This window comes from Mya arenaria, chromosome 1 (genome assembly GCF_026914265.1).
Source record: "Mya arenaria isolate MELC-2E11 chromosome 1, ASM2691426v1".
In the NCBI taxonomy this organism is placed as follows: Eukaryota; Metazoa; Mollusca; class Bivalvia; order Myida; family Myidae; genus Mya; species Mya arenaria.
Genome location: NC_069122.1, coordinates 39,918,210 through 39,941,574, shown reverse-complemented (window position 1 = coordinate 39,941,574; position 23,365 = coordinate 39,918,210). Strand labels below are relative to the sequence as shown.

The 23,365-nt window shown below is 34.4% G+C and overlaps 1 protein-coding gene across 3 annotated transcripts in view; it reads right to left on the bottom strand.

Moving 5' to 3' along the window:
• Window positions 1–23,365, bottom strand: part of LOC128239894 (5-hydroxytryptamine receptor-like) — a 136,747-nt gene that overhangs the window by 71,311 nt on the left and 42,071 nt on the right. The window contains exon 1 of one of the 3 annotated variants that reach the window (XM_052956519.1): window positions 3,036–3,168. The exons of the other annotated variants lie outside the window; for them this stretch is intronic. The gene's annotated coding sequence lies outside the window, so the exon portion shown is untranslated. Of the gene's footprint in view, window positions 1–3,035; window positions 3,169–23,365 lie in introns of those variants that run through there. 3 annotated transcript variants of the gene reach the window in all.

Genomic DNA, 23,365 nt, shown 5'->3' with positions numbered 1-23,365 from the left:
GTTACACTCACCCATGAATCAACTTATTGCTAAGATGACGAGAACAAGTACACTCACCCATGAATCAACTTACTGCTAAGATGACGAGAACAATTACACTCACCCATGAATCAACTTACTGCTAAGATGACGAGAACATGTACACTCACCCATGAATCAACTTACTGCTAAGATGACGAGAACAAGTACACTCACCCATGAATCAGTTCTCTGATAAGATGACGAGAACAATTACTCTCACCCATGAATCAGCTTACTGCTAAGATGACAGAACAATAACACTCGACCATGAATCAGTTCTCTAATAAGATGACGAGAACAATTACACTCAACCATGAATCAGCTTACTGCTAAGATGACAGAACAATTGCACTCAACCATGAATCAGCTAACTGCTTAGATGACGAGAACAATAACACCCACCCATGAATAAACTTACTGCTAAGATGACGAGAACAATTACACTCACCCATGAATCAACTTACAGCTAAGATGACGAGAACAATTACACTCACCCATGAATCAACTTACAGCTAAGATGACGAGAACAATTGCACTCACTTATGAATCAACTTACTACTAAGATGACAAGAACAATTACACTCACCACTGAATCAACTTACTGCTAAGATGACAAGAACAAATACACTCACCCAAGAATCAACTTACAACTAAGATGACGAGAACAATTGCACTCACCCATGAATCAACTTACTACTAAGATTACAAGAACAAATACACTCACCCATGAATCAACTTACAGCTAAGATGACGAGAACAATTACACTCACCCATGAATCAACTTACTGCTAAGATGACGAGAACAATTACACTCACCCATAAATCAACTTACTGCTAAGATGACAAGAACAATGACACTCACCCATGAATCAACTTACTGCTAAGATGACGAGAACAATGACACTCACCCATGAATCAACTTACTGCCAAGATGAAGAGATCAATGACACTCACCCATGAATCAGCTTGCTCCCAAGATGACAAGAACAATAAAACTCACCCATGAATCAACTTACAGCTAAGATGACAAGAACAATTGCACTCATCCATGAATCAACTTACTACTAAGATGACGAGAACAATTGCACTCACACATGAATCAACTTACTGCTAAGATGATGAGAACAATTACACTCACCCATGAATCAACTTACTGCTAAGATGACGAGAACAATTACACTCACCCATGAATCAACTTACTGCTAAGATGACGAGAACAAGTACACTCACCCATGAATCAACTTACTGCTAAGATGACGAGAACAATTACACTCACCCATGAATCAACTTACTGCTAAGATGACGAGAACAAGTACACTCACCCATGAATCAACTTACTACTAAGATGACGAGAACAATTACACTCACCCATGAATCAGTTCTCTGATAAGATGACGAGAACAATTTCTCTCACCCATGAATCAGCTTACTGCTAAGATGACAGAACAATAACAATCGACCATGAATCAGTTCTCTAATAAGATGACAGAACAATTTCACTCAACCATGAATCAGCTTACTGCTAAGATGACAGAACAATTGCACTCAACCATGAATCAGCTTACTGCTAAGATGACAGAACAATTGCACTCAACCATGAATCAGCTTACTGCTAAGATGACGAGAACAATTACACTCACCCATGAATCAACTTACTGCTAAGATGACAGAACAATTGCACTCAACCATGAATCAGCTTACTGCTAAGATGACAGAACAATTGCACTCAACCATGAATCAGCTTACTGCTAAGATGACAGAACAATTGCACTCAACCATGAATCAGCTTACTGCTAAGATGACAGAACAATTGCACTCAACCATGAATCAGCTTACTGCTAAGATGACAGAACAATTGCACTCAACCATGAATCAGCTTACTGCTAAGTTGACAGAACAATTACACTCAACCATGAATCAGCTTACTGCTAAGATGACAGAACAATTGCACTCAACCATGAATCAGCTAACTGCTTAGATGACGAGAACAATTACACTCACCCATGAATCAACTTACTGCTAAGATGACGAGAACAATTACACTCACCCATGAATCAACTTACTGCTAAGATGACGAGAACAATTACACTCACCCATGAATCAACTTACTGCTAAGATGACGAGAACAATTACACTCACCAATGAATCAACTTACTGCTCAGATGACGAGAAGAATAACACTCACCCATGAATCAACTTACTGCTCAGATGACGAGAACAATTACACTCACCCACAAATCAACTTACTGCTAAGATGACGAGAACAATGACACTCACCCATGAATCAACTTACTGCTAAGATGACGAGAACAATTACACTCACCCATAAATCAACTTACTGCTAAGATGACAAGAACAATGACACTCACCCATGAATCAACTTACTGCTAAGATGACTAGAACAATGACACTCACCCATGAATCAACTTACTGCTAAGATGACGAGAACAATGACACTCACCCATGAATCAACTTACTGCCAAGATGAAGAGAACAATGACACTCGTCCATGAATCAGCTTGCTCCCAAGATTACGAGAACAATTACACTCACCCATGAATCAGCTTGCTGCCAAGATGACGAGAACAATGACACTCACCCATGAATCAGCTTGCTGCTAAGATGACGAGAACAATTACACTCACCCATAAATCAGCTTGCTGCCAAGATGACGAGAACAATTACACTCACCCATAAATCAGCTTGCTGCTAAGATGACGAGAACAATGACACTCACCCATAAATCAGCTTGCTGCTAAGATGACGAGAACAATTACACTCACCCATAAATCAGCTTGCTGCTAAGATGACGAGAACAATTACACTCACCCATAAATCAGCTTGCTGCTAAGATGACGAGAACAATTACACTCACCCATAAATCAGCTTGCTGCTAAGATGACGAGAACAATTACACTCACCCATAAATCAGCTTTGCTGCTAAGATGATGATAACAATTACACTCAACTATAAATTAGCTCTCTGATAAGATGACGAGAACAATGACACTCACCCATGAATCAACTAAATCCATATTGTAAAATCCTCATTTTTGAATAAATGCAAAGCTTTTAAGCATGTGAGCAACGTGGATAACCTCTCAAGAGCTGAAACGAGTATGTTATATTATCTTTATAACATTTGAACATCATTATAATCTACAAATGTCTGTATCGATATTGTTTAACATGCGTTTAATGACAGCATGTTATATAGAGAAAAATTACACTAGTTCATATTACAATGTTAAGATATTGCCGTTTTGAATATACGGAAAAGAATGGACATCATCTGTCATCTAAGCTTGTAAAATAATATATCATAACAGTACAGCACAGATGTTTTATATAGTTTAAGCATATACAGCTTATCGTTATAAACACAAAAACAGATATAAATAATGCATGCAGGACAGAACAAAATTAATAATAATTGCAATATAATATAATTTTATCTTAAAACATGTTTTAAAATATTCATCAATTATATATTTGCTGTAATTTGGATTTAGTTATCTGTTCGGATCAGCAAAAAGTTTTTATTGAAGTTTATCGACTTTGTGTATGTTGTTTTGTGTAAGCAAATATCATCGCTTCTTGAATTGATCATATTAAATATTAAGATTTCTGGAAGAACATGTCTGAGATGTTTATCAACTTAAATATTGATTTGATATGTTTGAATGTTTCAATGAAATACAGTATTGTATATCAACATGTATTTATAAAATCAACGTCCAAGTGCTACTAGGTACTCAATTCAATAAATTAGTTTTTGAATTGTAAGTGTGTTTGTTTACTCTCAGATATGGATTCCTAATAGAAATTGCACTGTTAAGCAAGAATATGAATTTTCCGCATATTTCTGGCGTTAGGTCTTCCGATAAATAACAAAAGTATAATTGGCTTATGCGTCTCTATTTGTTTGCTTGGATTTTGCCAGGCAAATATATACTGACAGCGTCGAAATGGAGGTTAAGACAGCCGACATGCAATTAACAATACTGGCGATCTTTAACTGCACTGTGTTAATTATTTGAAAAATAGAATTACATGTACCAAGATTTTCAAGTTCTTGCACATACCATACGTCAGAACAAGTGTACACCAGAGGGTTTCCTAGGGTCCGTTCCAACCAGGATTCTAATCGTAACTTAACGTATCTTAATAACTGCAGCTAAGTCACTAATGGAAGGTCATTGATACTTTTGTATCCTCAACTGTGTGATCATTTTTGATAATTGCTTACGACAAACTGAATGCAATATGTTACATACTATTGAACCTGTGACAACAAGATAATTTCACTCTACGACTTAAATCAACAAAGATCTTTATTGATATGAACCTGTACTTTCTCGGACAAAAAATAGAAGAAGCCTTTGAGGTGTTATGCCATTGCTGGTTTAAAGTGCATTTCTTGTGCAGTGGAACCATAAATGTTTTAAACCTGAGAGATTTATTCGTAAAATTGACACCAGAAGAATCAATTACAGGAGACAACTACAAGATTACGCTTCGCAAATCGAAAATAGAGTAAGGATGCAGTATGTCTGAATTATACCATGCTTAATGGGAAATCTCATTGTATCTCGTTCCGCAAATCTTTATTTTTAATTGAATAACCAGGATTAATGAAATTACGACGGAATAGACTTGGTTGAAGTATTTTGTCCAGGAAAATATTATTAAAGCTGCACCTTTCATCCCAATAACTGTTGAGTACAACGTAATCGGATTTGAATCAGTTACACAAGTGGACCCATTTCTCGCCGAGGTTTTTCCATAGGTTTGATGTTGTCGGCGTCATTTGTTGACTCCGGTGGCGTCGTTGTCAATTTTAAGTGGTGTTTTAAAGAATAAGAATGGACAGAGAGGGCGTAGCGAACGAGCCCTTCTTAATCATTAAAAAATACTTAAAAGTGACAACGACGCCACCGAAAAATAACAACGTAATAACATGTACCATGTTACTTCATGTCATCTTACTATTACTTAAACCCAGAAAATGATATTGTATTAATGCAAGTTATATCTTTAACATAGTCACATCTCTATACGTTATTGATATTTCCATGCATTCAAACAAGGGTTAGAATAAGCGTTAACGTAACGGAGCTTTACGGTGTACACTATTTCTTCCATTTTAAAAGGATTTCACATCCTTTCTTTTGGAGATGGTTCATTTGAAAAGATGTATCAAGAATTAAACAATATCTGTTCAACAGAACAGCCATTACATGAAACAAATACACATGCATTTCTTCATATGTAAATTATCTGATTTCTTGTACTTTCTCAGAAACGGAACCAATGCTGACGTGTGTCCATTTTAAAAAAAATGATTAAATCAGCATTTGTTTCATGAATTTTATCAATTTTAGAATCAGTTTAATTTTGTCCCGTCCTGACGTCCAGACTTAAAAAAAAGAAGAGAAAATACCTACCGACCCTATTTTCGAAATGTAAGTGGAATCAAAGAACTTTTATTTGGCCGAAGTTTTATTCATGCAATCAATATCTGTTATATCTCGTCCAACAATGCATCACTTGTATTGACTGCCTGTCAGCCTTCCAAAGCTGCACCAAATATTTAAACATGCCTCATGAATCGTTGCATTATTATTTTTATCTTTTTTATTTCGCTAATCAATATTAGGTCCAACGATGCATCACGTGTATTGACGTTGGCTGTGAGCTTTCAAAGTGGCGCCAACAATTTAAAAAAGCCTAATGCAAAACCTCTGGAGCCGGCAATATGATTGAACTGGACATTTATTAAACATGGTATTTTGTCTTTAAGCTATTGTGATTTATCATTCTTAGACCATATTTGTCTTGTTAAGCTGAGACAGAATAGCTCATCCATTTTGAAAATCAAACTATTAAAGCTGCACTCTCACAGATTGAACGTATTGACATTTATTTTTTTATTTTGTCTTTGAACGAGCGAAAATTTATGTAATCCAGTCATATAAGACTGCTGACAAAACATGAGATTGCAGGTTTTTATATCTATAAGTTCAAACATTGATGTTTTGTGTATTTTTCTTAAACCGTTAGTAACGGTTTTAGCCATAAAACATTAATTTTGAAATGGAAATTTGAAAATCTGCGATCTGATCTTTTGTCAGCAGTCTTATGTCATTGGTTTGCAGATGTTTACGCAAAAGTTTGCTTATTCCATGACAAATAATGAAAGGACACAAAATTGGCATACGCTTAACAAAAACAAACACCCATTAAATTGTATCAATAGCCATCTTCAATTTGTGATTTTTCTAAAGGCTATGTACATTGCGCTATGGGCTTAAACATGCGCATCTCCATGATAGGAATGTAAAACTAGTTTCTGAGACAATTCTGTATGCTAATGAGTTGTCCACATCATCAGGAAGGTTAGAAGGTTATTTTACAGCCAAACCCAAACTTACAATTCAATTAAAAGCCAGCCATTTCACATCCATTCAGTAATTGAGCGTTCTGAAAAGTACACCAGTTTATGGTTTTAAATAATGTACAACAAAAGCATTCCAGGAACTCAAAGCAAATCGGCAAACCAAATTTTAATTGATGTATGAGATTGTGTTTTTCTCTGTCAATGCCTAGACGGCCTGCGTCGAAGCTGAAAACCTTTCAGGCCATCAGGCGAGCTTGTCCATATTATTACATTATTGACATCAATATAGACCCCATGGAAACAAAGATATTTGATTGAATTTGGCAACTACAAAGATTGGAAATTTTGAGCGAATACGTCAAGAGAAAAGCTTAATCTTTCTACCGGAAGGTGATCGATAAGTTGTTACAATTTACGCACATAATCTTTATTTGGACTTCGGTTTAAAGATTTGAGATCTCCTTATCATCGATCTGGAAGGGGAACGATTAGTTTATGGAAATAGAAGCTGTAATAGAAGAGCTGTTGTATAAGCTGTTATACGAGCTGTATTAAAATAGCTGAAGTGGAAGGTGTTAAAGAACATGTAAATGAAGCTGTAATACAACAGCTGAAGTATAAGCTGTTAAAACAGCTGTTGTAGCAGCTGTAATAAAAGGGCTGTAGTAGAAACTGTAATAGCAGTTGTAATAGAATGGCTGTAATGGTAACTGTAAAAGAAGCTTTAAAAGAAGAGCTGTAACAGAAGAGTTGTTGTAGAAGATGTTATCGCAGCTGTATTTTAAGTTGTAATACAATAGATGTTATAGTAGTTGTAATAGAAGTTGTAATAGTAGTTGTTATATAAGAGATGTTATAGATGATGTAATAGAAGCTGTTCTAGTTGTTGTAATAGAAGAGATGCAATAGTAATTGTTATAGAAGATATGTTAAAGTTGTTGTAATAGAAGCTGTTCCAGAAGTTGCAATAGAAGAGATGTAATAGTAGTTGTAATAGAAGATGTAATAGTAGTTGTAATAGAAGAGATGTTATAGTTGATGAATAGGAAGCTGTACTAGTTGTTGTAATAGAAGAGATGTAATAGGAGTTGTAACAGAATCTGTAATAGAATAGATGCATATAAGCTATAATAAAAAGCTGTTTTAGTATATATATTTAATAGACAATTTGTAATAGGCGAACTGTAGTAGAATCTGTAGTAGAAGAAACTGTTAAAGAAGAGCTGTAGTAGAAACTGTACTTAAAAGCTGTAATTAAACTGCAACGTAAATAAAAGAATGTGTGCAGGATGTGGCAACGACCAAATGGTTTGCCTAAAAAACATATCATAGGCAAATCAACACCCACAGTTAAATAGATCGTGTTCCGGCCTAAATCAACTTTGTCTTAACTATCATTTTCGAAATAGATATCATTATTAGATATTTATATTACTTTGTTATGTCATCTGTCGTCTATATATAGTGTAAAGGTGTATATATCATTTGGCCTCGTGGATACGATTGCATTATTAATAATGCTCAAGTGATCTCAAGGCTTGTGTATGTGTGTTGGTTTATCGCCAGTTCTCGAACTAAGAATTAAAGTAATCATCAGTGCTGAGGAAAATTTAACATAATCAGGCTGCCTATACGCGGCTAAATCCACACGATTCTGACAAAAAAATCAGTCAAAGTTGCAGTATGCGTAATTAACTACATAATCCTTAATTTTTCATTAACCAGTACTAAATGAAGCAACTAAAAACGACCAGAATGATCGGATTGAACCATGATTTTCAATTCTTTCCGAAGGGGCATGCCCCCGAGCCCCCTAGCATAATTGTTTGTCAGAATTTAAATCGTATAAAAAGGTTTAGTTGGCACGTTGAGGGATGACATATCGAACTCCCCAGCACTAATCACATGTTTGGTGTGCATGCATAATGCACAGTCTGTAAATACATCCCAGATAACTGAAGAATTACAACGAGCACACGTCAATGTTCACATTATAATCCTAGAGAGAGTCGCTGTGATGCGGCTATGGGTCAGTTTGGGGAATTGACGATGCTTGTTGATTGATGGAGGCTCCTTTGTTTGCTGGGCTGTCACCGTGGTGTCCATTAGGAGGCATGAAGTGAAGTCTATTCCCGGCCTTATCTTTTATATCGGCCGGTAATTTGGTGTGTGAGAATCAATACGCTTTTGTCGTGAAAATGTGAATCGAATGGGACACTTAGACATTTGACTGAAAGAACTAGGGTAAAAGGATGTATAATTATTTTGTATTCATGGTGTCTTCGGCTTGTAGAGCCGTTCAGAAATTGATGATACTATCAATTTAGGCTCCTGTTCGGTTTGTTTTGGAGATACATATCGAGGGTCTTATTTTCTAAGGACAGCTCATTTCCATATACATAAGAGTGGGGGAAAAGAACAGTTGAATATATGGAGGTCGTTTGTTTTTCTTCTGATCCCGGTCTTTGACTTCTAACGCGATATATGGGCATCACTTATTTCTTTTTGTGAATATCATACAAACAGACGCGAAGGATTTACAATTAAACAGAAATGAAAGGATGTATTTAAGTATTTCTTGCATTTTTTGCTTGTGTTTATGCCGTATAAACGCAGTATGGCACGCAAGCAAATACGCTGATGTTATCTATCATGAGCGAGTTTAAGCTCTAACTGAACACAGGGCTGAATACTGCTTTATTTTGTTTTATTATCTATTTATGTTTTAATGTTTCTCAACTAAAGCGATACAACTATATATTTTTTCCTAAATGTCAAATCGAATCAATTCTTTCATCAGACGTGTAAAGTTTTCAGCTATGACATTAGCCTATTACTGTCTTCAATAAGATACTTATGGATGAATATCTGTCACATCATTAACTTCCCGTTCTTCATTTAGGAAGACATGAATCGTCTAAGACTTGATCAAGCGAACGTCAGCCTAGATATCTATTCCATGAAGTTTATTGTTTCAGCCATTGATCTCGAAACACCGAACCATCACGAAACTGAAACGTAATTTTAAAGTTCATGGAGCAGGCACGGTCAGTCTAATTGAAAGCAAATGTTTGGACAGCACTTAAGTTCAGATAACACGGGGAATGCATTCAATGTTGAGCAGGCTGTTTTATTGGTGCTTATATCATTAGTTTATATTGTGTTAATGGTGACTCGGTCCGCTTTTTAATTATAATTTCAGGCTACTCGGAATCAGTAAAGTTGATTTAATGGAATATACTGAAGCACTCCATATCCATACGCCATTAACATTAGGCTCTACTTCCTTGGGTGTGTAGCAAAGATGCTATGCAAGATGTTATGCACAAATTAAAAGCGTGTTGATTGTCTATGAGTTTTTCAAAAAACTTTGCGATATATTCAAACACGTTATATAAACACGTATACTTTGTCAACATTTTTTTCATCTTAAAGATTTTTGTCAGCAGGCAATGTCCACCTCATTTTAAATTATATACATGATCAGGCCCTGATTTCTCGAAACTTCTTAAGTTTTACGGGCTTAAGTAGCTTATTTTGATCAGCTAGCGCTTTTTGGCAATTTACTCACTTGTATTACTGCGTTCATGAACGCAAGAAAAACATGCAATCAATATTTATATTGATATAGACTATCTGTATTCCATTAGAATACAACCTTCATGCTCAGCCAATGAAATTATAGATAGGAAAACATAAAGATATATGCTGATTCATTAAGAACTTCAACTTTCGTCGGTGTTTAAAGGTCCGCCTACTGCCAATCATCTGGTACATAACTCCTTGTGTGACAATGTGACAATGTGACAACCAATGAGGTTGTATTCTGAGTCACTTCGATGACCTGAAGTAAAATCTTAATGATAAAGAAAGGCTCGTTCGTTACGCTCACTCACCCATTCTTAATCATTAAGAATTTGCTACATATCCTCTAACTGGCCTTCTGTCACTCATCTGATACACACTCACTGAGTTAGTTTTTGCGTTGTCAATTTGTCAGCAAAGGAGGTTATATTCTAAGTCAGTCAGAAAGGCTAATTCCCTACGCTCACTCCGCCAATTCTTAATCAGAAATAGTTTACTTCATGTCATCTAAATGGTACTTAACTATAATTTTGTTATTTTTTAACCTCAGTGTCCGTTCCTGCATATCCTAAAATATAAACTAATATTCTAAGCAAAAATGTAAAACAACGTGCTCAAAATAAAACGTATAATCCCCCTTATCTGAATTCAATTTCTGTCTAAATATTTGCTTTCCATCAACCGAACAGTGCCTGCGCCATGACCTTTTCATTATCGTGATGGGTCGGCGTTACCGTATCGATGTTTGAAAACAATATCCTTTTTGGAATAAATGGCTAATGTTCGCTCCCACTCCGACGTTTGATCAATTCTAAGACGATTCATGTCTTCCTCATTGAAAAACGGGCAGTAATGATGCGGCATATATTACAACTAAAGACAGTAATAAACTAATGTCATAGCTGATAGCTATGCACGTCTGACAGTGGATTGATTCAATTTGACATTAAGGATACAACTAAATAAACGATGGTATTATTTCGCTGAGGTTGAGTGACATTTAAACTAGATAAAATAACAAAATCCATAAATTCATCAGATTGTCTTATATAATTCAGGGTTTTAAAATGAAGTTTAATTACTTGAATTCTGAGTAAAGCTATCATAATTAGAAATTATATTCTTATCTAATTACCTGTTCTGGGTTAAATTTAGTCTACTGGGCGTGTCCATGTATTTTCAATTGTTTGATTGACAATCTTCGCGGGACCAGATAATGAAGTCGGAAAATAGAAATCTAATAACATTTTTACTTGGCATAAAAATAAATGAAGGGGAAAGAAGACGACAGTATGATTGTCATTTCTTAATACTAGTATTAAGCATTCTTTTTCCTAGTGATTCATATTAAAGTAATGGCGTTCAAAGAAATGTGATGGCTTCGACAAATATATAGATGTAACTTGTAAAGTTTTAAAACGTTTAACTAAATAAGAATGTAATAGCTGTCGAAATTGTAAACGAAAACAATTTGCAGACCATAAAATACATTTTATCTTAAAAAAAAATGAAGAAAAATATAAGCTCCGAAAACGCTTGATTTTTGCACTTACAGAATTCCGCAGAACAAAAGGTACAAACACTCTTCCAGCTCTGCACTTACAAAGCTTCACTAATATAATGTAGAAGCAGCAAACACCGTGTGTGCATGGTGAAAACAATACAATAAAAAACAAACGTTGCATGATTTTACATCCATCAATCAACATATGGTGTAGAGGATAGATGCTCTTCACAGCGATCGTGGCGAATAATGTGATATGACTAAGAAACGGATTACAAAAGCTTGCAAGCACATCAGGGAAATTGCAGTTAACCTACACTTGAAATAGATTAAAAACTTGCATATATGACTGTGTTACCACAGTGGTATTCAATATATAACTTAGGTTCATCTTATGGTCATACATCATTGACTTCACCCATGCAATTGGTCAGTTATCGATACCAATTAATCCGATTAGCTACATCGTTCTTAGATACAATTAAGACTAATATTGAAAACCAGTCCTGTGCATGTATATAATTTAATATGAGATGAGCATTGCCTGCTAATATAAATCTTAAAGATGATTAATAACTTTATTAAGTTGTCCAGAAAGTTTTGAGACTGCCTTCATAAAAAAACAAACCTTACACAGGATGCATTTTAAATATTATCCGCCGATGATTATATAACGTGTTTCAACATGTCGCATAATTTGTTAAAAATAAGAGACATACAAAATGTTTATTATATGTGCATGTCATCGTGCATATTTGCAAGGTACCCAAGGAAGTAGAGCAAATTGTAAATGGCGAATGAATATGGAGTACTTAAGGACGTTTCATTTAACAACTATACTGATTCCGCGTAGCAAGAACGTAAAATTTAACAGTGGACCGAGTAACCATTAACACAATATGAACTAATGCTCTAAGCACCAATAAAACAGCCTGCTCAACATGGAATGCTTAATCCGTGTTACCTGAAAATATGTGCTGACTAACCACTTGCTTTCAATTAGCCTGTCCGTGCCTGCTCCGTGAACTTTAAAATTACTTTTCAGTTTCGTGATGGTTCGGCGTTTCTAGATCAATGGCTGACACAATAACTTCATGGAATAGATATCTAGCCTAACGTTCGCTTGATGAAGTCTTAGACGATTCATGTCTTCCTAAATGAAGAACGGAAAGTTAATGATGTGACAGATATACAGTCATAAGTATCTTATTGAAGACAGTAATAGGCTAATGTCATAGCTGATAACTATACACGTCTGATAAAGGAATTAATACGATTTGACATTTAGGAAAAAATAATATAGTTGTATCGGTTTAGTTGAGAAACATTGAAACATAAATAGATAATGATAAAATATATAAGCAGTGATCAGCCATGTTTTCAGTGATGGCGAAAACTCGCTTGTGTTACGTTAACGATTTGGTTTCGCGATATAACGAAATAACAGGGATCCAAATCAGAACGGTTCCTAGCAATGTTTTGGACAATGTCTAGCTGTTATTTTTCTTGGAAAAAATATATACACAAATATTCTAAGCAAAAATTGTAAAAGAACCTGCTCAACATGTAATCATGTAATGTATAATCCGCCTTATCTGAATTCAATTTCTGTCTTAATATTTGTTTTCAATTAACCGAACAGTGCATGCGCCATGACCTTTTCATTATCGTGATGGTTCGGCGTTACCATATCAATGTTTGAAAACAATATTCTTTTTGGAATGGATGGCTAATGTTCGCTCCCACTCCGACGTTTGATCAAGTCTAAGACGATTCATGTGTTCCTCATTGAAAAACAAGAAGTAATGATGTGGCAGATATTACAACTGAAGACAGTAATAAACTAATGTCATAGCTGATAACTATGCACGTCTGACGGTGGAATTGATTCAATTTGACATTATGGATACAACCCAGTAAATGATCGTATTGTTTCGCTGTGGTTGAGTGACATTTTAACTAGATAAAATGACATAATCCTTAAATTCATGAGATGGTTTATAGATTTCAAGGTTTCAAAATGAAGTTAAATTACTTGAAATATGAGTAAGGTTCGTCATAATTAGAAATTATATTCTTCTTACCTAATTACCTGTTCTGGGTTAAATTTAGTCTACTGGGCGTGTCCATGTATTTTCCATTGTTTGATTGACAATCTTCGCCCTATAATGAATACGGAGAAAAGGAATCTAATAACATTTTAACTTGACATAAAAATAAATGAAGGTAAAAGAAGAAGACAGTATGATTGTCATTTCTTAATACGAGAATAATACATGCTTTTTTCCTTGCGATTTATATTAAAGTAATGGTGTTCAATTAAATGTGAAGTGTCCGGGAAAAACATAAATGTAAATCGTAAAGTTTTAAAACGTTTAACTGATCAATAATGTTAAAGCTGTCAAACCTATGGTTGAAAATAATTTACACAGCATAAAACACATTATATCTTAAAAAAAAACGATCGCGGAAAACGCTTTATCTTTGCACTTACAAAATTTTGTAGAACAAAAGGCACAAGCAATCTTCCAGCTCTGCACTTACAAAGCTTCAGCGATTGAATATAGAAGCAACAAAATCGTATGTGAATAGTGAAAACAATACAATAAAAAACAAATGTTGCGTGATTTTACATCCATCAATCAACATATGGTGTAGAGGATAGATGCAGTTAACAGCGATCGTGGCGAATAATGTGATATGTCTAAGAAACTGATTATAAAAGCTTGCAAACACATCAGGGAAATATTAGTTTACCTACACTTGAACGAGATTTAATACTTGCATATGTGACTGTGTAACCACGGTGGTATTCAATATATATAACTAAAGTAAATCTGATGGCATACATCATTGACTTCATCCATGCTATTGATCAGTTATTAATACCAAGTAATTCGATTAGCTGCATCATTCCTAGATTCAATTAAGACTAATATTGAAAACCAGCCCTGATTATGTATATAATTTAAAATGAGGTCAACATTGCCTGCTAATAAAAATCTTTAAGATGAAAAATAATTTTGACTAAGTATACTTGTTTATATCAGGTGTTTTAAACTGTTGAAAAGTTTGTAAAAAATCATAGACAATCAAAAAGCTTATTATGTGTGCAAAACATCTTGCATATTTGCTACGTACCCAAAAAAGTAGAGCTTATTGTTAATGGCGTATAAACATGGAGTGCTTCAGTATATTACATTAAACCAACTATACTGATTCCGAATAGCCATAACATATAATTCAACAGTGGACCGAGTACCCATTAACACAATATGAAATAATGTTCTTAGCACCTATAAAACAGCCTGCTCGGCATGGAATGCATAATCCGTGTTACCTGAACTTAAGTGCTGTCTAATCATTTGCTTTCAATTAGCCTGACCGTGCCTGCTCCATAAACTTTAAAATTACTTTTCAGTTTCGTGATTGTTCGGCGTTTCTAGATCAATGGCTGAAACAATAACTTCATGGAATAGATATCTATTCTACCGTTCGCTTGATCAAGTCTGAGACGATTAATGTCTTCCTTAATGAAGAACGGGAAGTTAATGATGTGACAGATATACAGCCCTAAGTATCTTATTGAAGACAGTAATAGGCTTATGTCATAGCTGATAACTATACACGTCTGATGAAGGAATTGATACGATTTGACATTTAGGAAAAAATAATAAAGTTTTATCGCTTTAATTGAGAAACATTTAAACATACACATATACTAATACAAAATAAAGCAATATTCATCCCTGTGTTGAGTTAGGGCTAACACTCATTCATGATAGAAAACGTTAGCGATTTGGTTTCGCGGTATAACGAAATAACAGGAATACAAAGCAGAACGGTAGCAATGTTTGGGTCAATGTCTAGCTGTTATAGTTTTCGAAAAAAAATAAACACAAATATTCTAAGCAAAAATTGTAAACGAACCTGCTCAACATGAAATGTATAATCTGCCTTATCTGAATTCAATTTCTGTCTAAATATTTGTTTTCAATTAACCGAACAGTGCCTGCGCCATGACCTTTTCATTATCGTGATGATTCGGCGTTACCGTATCGATGTTTGAAAACAATATCCTTTTTGGAATGGATGGCTAATGTTCGCTCCCACTCCGACGTTTGATCAAGTCTAAGACGATGCAGGTCTTCCTCATTGAAAAACGAGGAGTTATGATATGGCAGATATTACAACTGAAGACAGTAATAAAATAATATCATAGCGGATAACTATGCACGTCTGACGGGTGATTGATTCAATTCGACATTTAGGATACAAATCAATAAATGATTGTATTGTTTCTCTGAGGTTAAGTGACATTTCAACTAGATAAAACGACATCCTCCTTAAATTCATGAGACGGTTTTACAGATATCAGGGTTTTAAAATGAAGTTTAATTACTTGAATTCTGAGTAAAGTAATCATAATTAGAAATTCTGTTCTTATCTAATTACCTGTTCTGGGTAAAAGTTAGTCCACTGGGCGTGTCCATGTATTTTCGATTGTTTGATTGACAATTTTCGCCCGATAATGAAGACGGAGAATAAAAATCTAATAACATTTTAGCTTGACATAAAAATAAATGAAGGAGAATGAAGAAGACAGTATGATTGTCATTTCTTTATACGAGTATTAAGCATTATTTTTCCTTGTAATTTATATTAAAGTAATGACGTTCAATGAAATTGAAGGGTCCGGGGAAAAACCCCTAAGATGTAACTCGTAAAGATCTAAAACGTTTCACTGATCAAAAATGTATTAGCTGTCGAAATGGTATTTGAAAATAATTTCCAGACCATAAAATACATTTTATCTTAAAAAAATGAAGAAGAGTATGAGCTCTAAAAACATTTTTTTTTGCAATAACAGAATTCCACAGACCAAAGACACAAGCAACCTTTCAGTTCTGCACTTACAAAGGCTCACTGATAGAATAAAGAAGCAACAAACACAGTGGAAATAATACAATAAAAACAAATGTTGCGTGATTTTACATCCATCAATCAACATAATGATGTAGAGGATATATGCATTTCACAGCGATCGTGGCGATTAATGCGATATGACTAAGAAACGAATTACAAAAGCTTGCAAGCACATCAGGGAAATTCCCTTCATCCATGCTATTGGTCAGTTATCGATACCAAGTATTCCGATTAGCTGCATCGTTCTTAGATCCAATTAAGACTAATATAAAATACCAGTCCTGATCATGAATTTACTTTAAAGGAGGCGAACATTACCTGCTGATAAAAATCTTTTAGATGAAAGACAATTTAACTAAGTATACTTGTTTTTATAAAGTGTTTTAAACTTGCAAAGTTTGTTAAAAATCATAGACAATCAAAAAGCTTATTATGTGTGCAAAGCATGATGCGTATTTGCTACGTACCCAACAAAGTAAAGCTTATTGTTAATTGCGTATGACTATGAAGTGCTTCAGTATATTCCATTAAATCACCTTAACTGATTCCGAGTAGCCAGAACACATAATTAAACAGTGGACCGAGTAACTTTAACACACTATGGACTAATGCTCTAAGAACCAATAAAAATATCCTGCTCAACATGGAATGCATAATCCGTGTTATCTGAACATGAGTGCTGTCTAAACATTTGCTTTTAATTAGCCTAACCGTGCCTGCTCCATGAACTTTAAAATTACGTTTCAGTATCGTGATGGTTCGGCGTTTCTAGATCAATGGCTAAAACAATAAACATCATGGAATAGATATCTAGGCTACCGTTCGCTTGATCAAGTCTTAAACGATTCATGTCTTCCTTAATGAAGAACGGGAAGTTAATGATGTGACAGATATACATCCATAAGTATCTTATAGAAGACAGTAATAGACTAATGTCATAGCTGATAACTATACACGTCGGATGAAGGAATTGATTAAGACAAAAAAAAATAATATAGTTGTATCGCTTTTGTTGAGAAACATTTAAACATACATATATACTAATACAAAATAAAGCAATATTCATCCCTGTGTTGAGTTAGGGCTAACACTCGTTCATGATAGAAAACGTTAACGATTTGGTTTTGCGGTATAACGAAATAACAGAGCAGAACGGTAGCAATGTTTGGGTCAATGTCTAGCTGTTATAGTTCTTGAAAAAAATATATACACAAATATTCTAAGCAAAAATTGTAAAAGAACGTGCTCAACATGAAATGTATAATCCGCCTTATCTGAATTCAATTTCTGTCTAAATATTTGTTTTCAATTAACCGAACAGTGCCTGCGCCATGACCTTTTCATTATCGTGATGGTTCGGCGTTACCGTATCGATGTTTGAAAACAATATCCTTTTTGGAATGGATGGATAATATTCGCTCCCATTCCGACGTTTGATCAAGTCTAAGACGATTCATGTCTTCCTCATTGAAAAACGAGAAGTAATGATGATGCAGATATTACAACTAAAGACAGTAATAAACTAATGGCATGGCTGATAACTATGCACGTCTGACGGTGGAATTGATTCAATGATAAAACCCAATAAATGATCGTATTGTTTCGCTGTGGTTGAGTGACATTTTAACTAGATAAAATGACATAATCCTTAAATTCATGAGATGGTTTTACATATATCAGGGTTTTAAAATTAAGTTTAATTACTTGAATTCTGAGTAAAGTAATCATAATTAGATATTATATTCTTATCTAATTACCGGTTCTGGATTAAATTTAGTCTACTGGGCGTGTCTATGTATGTTCCATTGATTGATTGACAATCTTCGCCCGATAATGAAGACGGAGAACGGAAATCTAATAACATTTTAACTTGAAATCAAAATAAATGAAGGAGAAAGAAGAAGACAGTAAGATTGTCATTTCTTAATACGAGAATAATAATAATAAAGAATAATCTTTTTTCCTTGTAATTTATAATGAAGTAATGACGTAAAATGAAATGTAATTGGTCCGGATAAAAACCCATATGTGTAACTTTCAAAGGTTTAAATCAATTAACTGATCAAGAATGTAATAGCTGTCGAACTTGTATTTGAAAATAATTTACAAAAGATGAAATATATCTTATCTTAAATATGATGAAAAGGACGATCTTCAAAAACGCATTGTTTTCTCACTTACATAATCCCGCAGAACGAAAGGCACACGCAATCTTCCAACTCTGTACTATCAAAGCTTCACCGAGAGATTATAGAGCAACAAACATCTCGTGTGTGCATAGTGAAATCAGTACAATAAAAAACAAAGGTTGCGTGATTTTACATCCATCAATCAACATATGGTGTAGTGGATAGATGCACTTAACAGCGATCGTGGCGATTACTGTAATATGTCTAGGAAACAGATTATAAAAGCTAGCAAGCACATCAGGGAAATAGTAGTTTACCTACACTTGGACGAGATTTAATACTTGCATATGTGACTGTGTAACCACGGTGGTATTCAATATATATAACTAAAGTTAATCTTACGGTCATGCATCATTGACTTCATCCATGCTATTGATCAGTTATTAATAGCAAGTTATCCGATTAGCTGCATCATTCTTTTATTCCATAAAGACCAATACTGAAAACCAGCTCTGATCATGTATATAATTTAAATTGAGGTAAACATTGCCCGCTGATAAAAATCTTAAAAGATGAAAAAACGATTTTGACTAAGTATACGTGATTATATCAAGTGTTTTAAACTGTTGAAAGGTTTGTCAAAAATCATAGACAATCAAAAAGCTTATTATGTTTGCAATGCATCTTGCATATCTGCTACGTACCCAAGGAAGTAGAGCTTATTGTTAATGGCGTGTGAATATGGAGTGCTTCAGTTTATTCCATTCAACTTTACTGAATCCGAGTAGCCTGATCATATAATTAAACAGTGGACCATGTAACCATTATCACAACATGAACTAATGCTCCAAGTACCAATAAAACAGCCTGCTCAACATGGAATGCATTCCCCGTGTTACATGAACATAAGTGCTGTCTAAACATTTGCTTTAAATTAGCCTGACCGTGCCTGCTCCATAAACTTTAAAATTACTTTTCAGTATCGTGATGGTTCGGCGTTTCTTGATCAATGGCTGAAACAATAAACATCATGGAATATATTTCTAGGCTGACGTTCGCTTGATAATGTCTGAGACGAGTCATGTCTTCCTTAATGAAGAACGGGAAGTTAATGATGTGACAGATATACAGCCCTAAGTATCTTATTGAAGACAGTAATAGGCTAATGTCATAGCTAATAACTATTCACGTCTGTTGAAGGAATTGATTCGATTTGAAATTTAGGAAAAAATAATATAGTTGTATAGCTTAAGTTGGGAAACATTGAAACATAAATAGATAATGATAAAATATATAAGCAGTGATCAGCCATGTTTTCAGTGATGGCGAAAACTCGCTTGTGTTACGTTAACGATTTGGTTTCGCGATATAACGAAATAACAGGGATCCAAATCAGAACGGTTCCTAGCAATGTTTTGGACAATGTCTAGCTGTTATTTTTCTTGGAAAAAATATATACACAAATATTCTAAGCAAAAATTGTAAAAGAACGTGCTCAACATGTAATCATGTAATGTATAATCCGCCTTATCTGAATTCAATTTCTATCTCAATATTTGCTTTCCATTTACCGAACAGTGCATGCGCCATGACCTTTTCATTATCGTGATGGTTCGGCGTTACCATATCAATGTTTGAAAACAATATCCTTTTTGGAATGGATGGCTAATGTTCGCTCCCACTCCGACGTTTGATCAAGTCTAAGACGATTCATGTGTTCCTCATTGAAAAACAAGAAGTAATGATGTGGCAGATATTACAACTGAAGACAGTAATAAACTAATGTCATAGCTGATAACTATGCACGTCTGACGGTGGAATTGATTCAATTTGACATTATGGATACAACCCAATAAATGATCGTATTGTTTCTCTGAGGTTGAGTGACATTTTAACTAGATAAAATGACATAATCCTTAAATTCATGAGATGGTTTATAGATTTCAGGGTTTCAAAATGAAGTTAAATTACTTGAAATCTGTGTAAGGTTCTTCATAATTAGAAATTATATTCTTCTTATCTAATTACCTGTTCGGGGTTAAAATCAATTAACTGATCAAGAATGTAATAGCTGTCGAACTTGTATTTGAAAATAATTTACAAAAGATGAAATATATCTTATCTTAAAAAATGATGAAAAAGACGATCTTCAAAAAACACAATGTTTTCTCACTTACAAAATCCCGCAGAACGAAAGGCACACGCAATCTTCCAACTCTGTACTATCAAATCTTCACCGAGAGAATATAGAGCAACAAACCACTCGTGTGTGCATAGTGAAAACAGTACAATAAAAAACGAATGTTGCGTGATTTTACATCCATCAATCAACATATGGTGTAGAGGATAGATGCACTTAACAGCGATCGTGGCGATTACTGTAATATGTCTAAGAAACAGATTATAAAAGCTAGCAAGCACATCAGGGAAATAGTAGTTTACCTACACTTGGACGAGATTTAATACTTGCATATGTGACTGTGTAACCACGGTGGTATTCAATATATATAAAGTTAATCTTATGGTCATGCATCATTGACTTCATCCATGCTATTGATCAGTTATTAATAGAAAGTAATCCGATTAGCTGCATCATTCTTTTATTCCATAAAGACCAATATTGAAAACCAGCTCTGATCATGTATATAATTTAAATTGAGGTAAACATTGCCTGCTAATAAAAATCTTTAAGATGAAAAATAATTTTGACTAAGTATACTTGTTTATATCAGGTGTTTTAAACTGTTGAAAAGTTTGTAAAAATCATAGACAATCAAAAGGCTTATTATGTGTGCAATGCATCTTGCATATCTGCTACGTACCCAAGGAAGTAGAGCTTATTGTTAATGGCGTGTGAATATGGAGTGCTTCAGTTTATTCCATTCAACTTTACTGAATCCGAGTAGCCTGAACATATAATTAAACAGTGGACCGTGTAACCATTATCACAACATGAACTAATGCTCCAAGCACCAATAAAACAGCCTGCTCAACATGGAATGCATTCCCCGTGTTACCTGAACATAAGTGCTGTCTAAACATTTGCTTTCAATTAGCCTGACCGTGCCTGCTCCATGAACTTTAAAATTACTTTTCAGTATCGTTATGGTTCGGTGTTTCGAGATCAATGGCTGAAACAATAAACTCCATGGAATAGATATTAAGGCTGGTATTCGCTTGATCAAGTCTGAGACAATTCATGTCTTCCTTAATGAAGAACGGGAAGTTAATGATGTGACAGGTATACAGCCCTAAGTATCTTATAGAAGACAGTAATAGGCTAATGTCATAGCTGATAATTATACACGTCTGATGAAGGAATTGATTCGATTTGACATTTAGGAAAACTATCATATAAGTGTATTGCTTAAGTTGAGAAACTTTTATTCAAAAATCAATATATGCACATGTATAACAAACATAAAATTTGACTGATGAACCTTTAATTTTTAACTTTAAATGCATTTATGGAAAATGTTAATAACTGATAACAAAATTGTACCCCTGTATTTAATAGCTGAAAACGCAAATGTATTTAATGATTTGTGAGTGCTCAAAGATTTACGGTGGTCTACTATCATCTCATTAGGTAGAAATACCATGTTTTATGCACATTTCTTTCAAATAAAACAGGGTGTCCTTCAGAAGAACCATTGTTTTCGACATTTATTCATCCATTTTGGTATATTTAAACAGTTGTATTAATTGTGATAAATATTATTTGGGAGGAATAGTGCATATTTAAGAAAAATAAATAGATAATCATAAAGAAATAAAGCAGTATTCAGCCCTGTGTTCAGTTAAAACTAAAACTCGCTCATGATAAAAACGTTAGCGATTTGGTTTCCTGGTTAAACGATATAACGGGGATTTAAAGCAGAATGGTTTAATAACGCGGGCAACTGTAACCCTTAAAGGGATTCGCTCATGGTTTGTGAAATGCACTTTTTTATTACGAATGTAAGTTTGGCTAATCGTTATAAGTGTTAAAGCCGCAAAAATCGCTGCCCTGGAAGGCGGAATTTTATAGGCGTGTTTATCAGATAAACAAACTATGATCATTCATACAGACGGTTGCTGTACCAATGTTTAATAAAGCTGAACTAAACAAGCACCAGATGCAATTTACTCACTATGTTTATACGCATTGTACAACCTTTCAAACCAGTTCAGCAAAGTAAACAATGACACGTGTATTTATTTACTATCTGCAGTTCATGACCCTATAAACTCCTCCCCAAGGTATTCAAATCTTTGAAAGTCAGATATTTTCTCTCATAGTACAATAAATTGCATTTTTTCATAAAATTTTCTTTTGCCATTTTATCTGAAATGTTGCAGAAGAAGCTATAGAAAAAGTTTTAAGTGGTTATTTCAGTATATGAAAAAAGGCTCTTAGATGTGAAGCATGTTAAAATACCATAAACACTGCCTCAGTGCCATCTAGTGCCTTAAATAATCAAATTAGGGGTTTAATTCTAAGAAAATGACAGCCAGAACTCTTCAGCGAATGTTGATATAAGCTCAAATATAATCTTTTAAAGACCACACTTTTCAATCGCGTTATAAACGGCATTTAGCGATTTCATTGTTGCGTGACTGTTTGATTGACATTATCACGTGATGTAATCAATGTATTCCAAAAATGTCAAAATATCCATCCACTTTTCAAATATTTTTATGGCCTAATGGGTAAGGCGTCGGGATTCTAGTTTTTCTTGACTTTTACCGGCGAGTGTTCGCAACCCAGTTACACTAAAAAATATACTGTTATTGTTTTCCTGCAATTTCGATATCGAT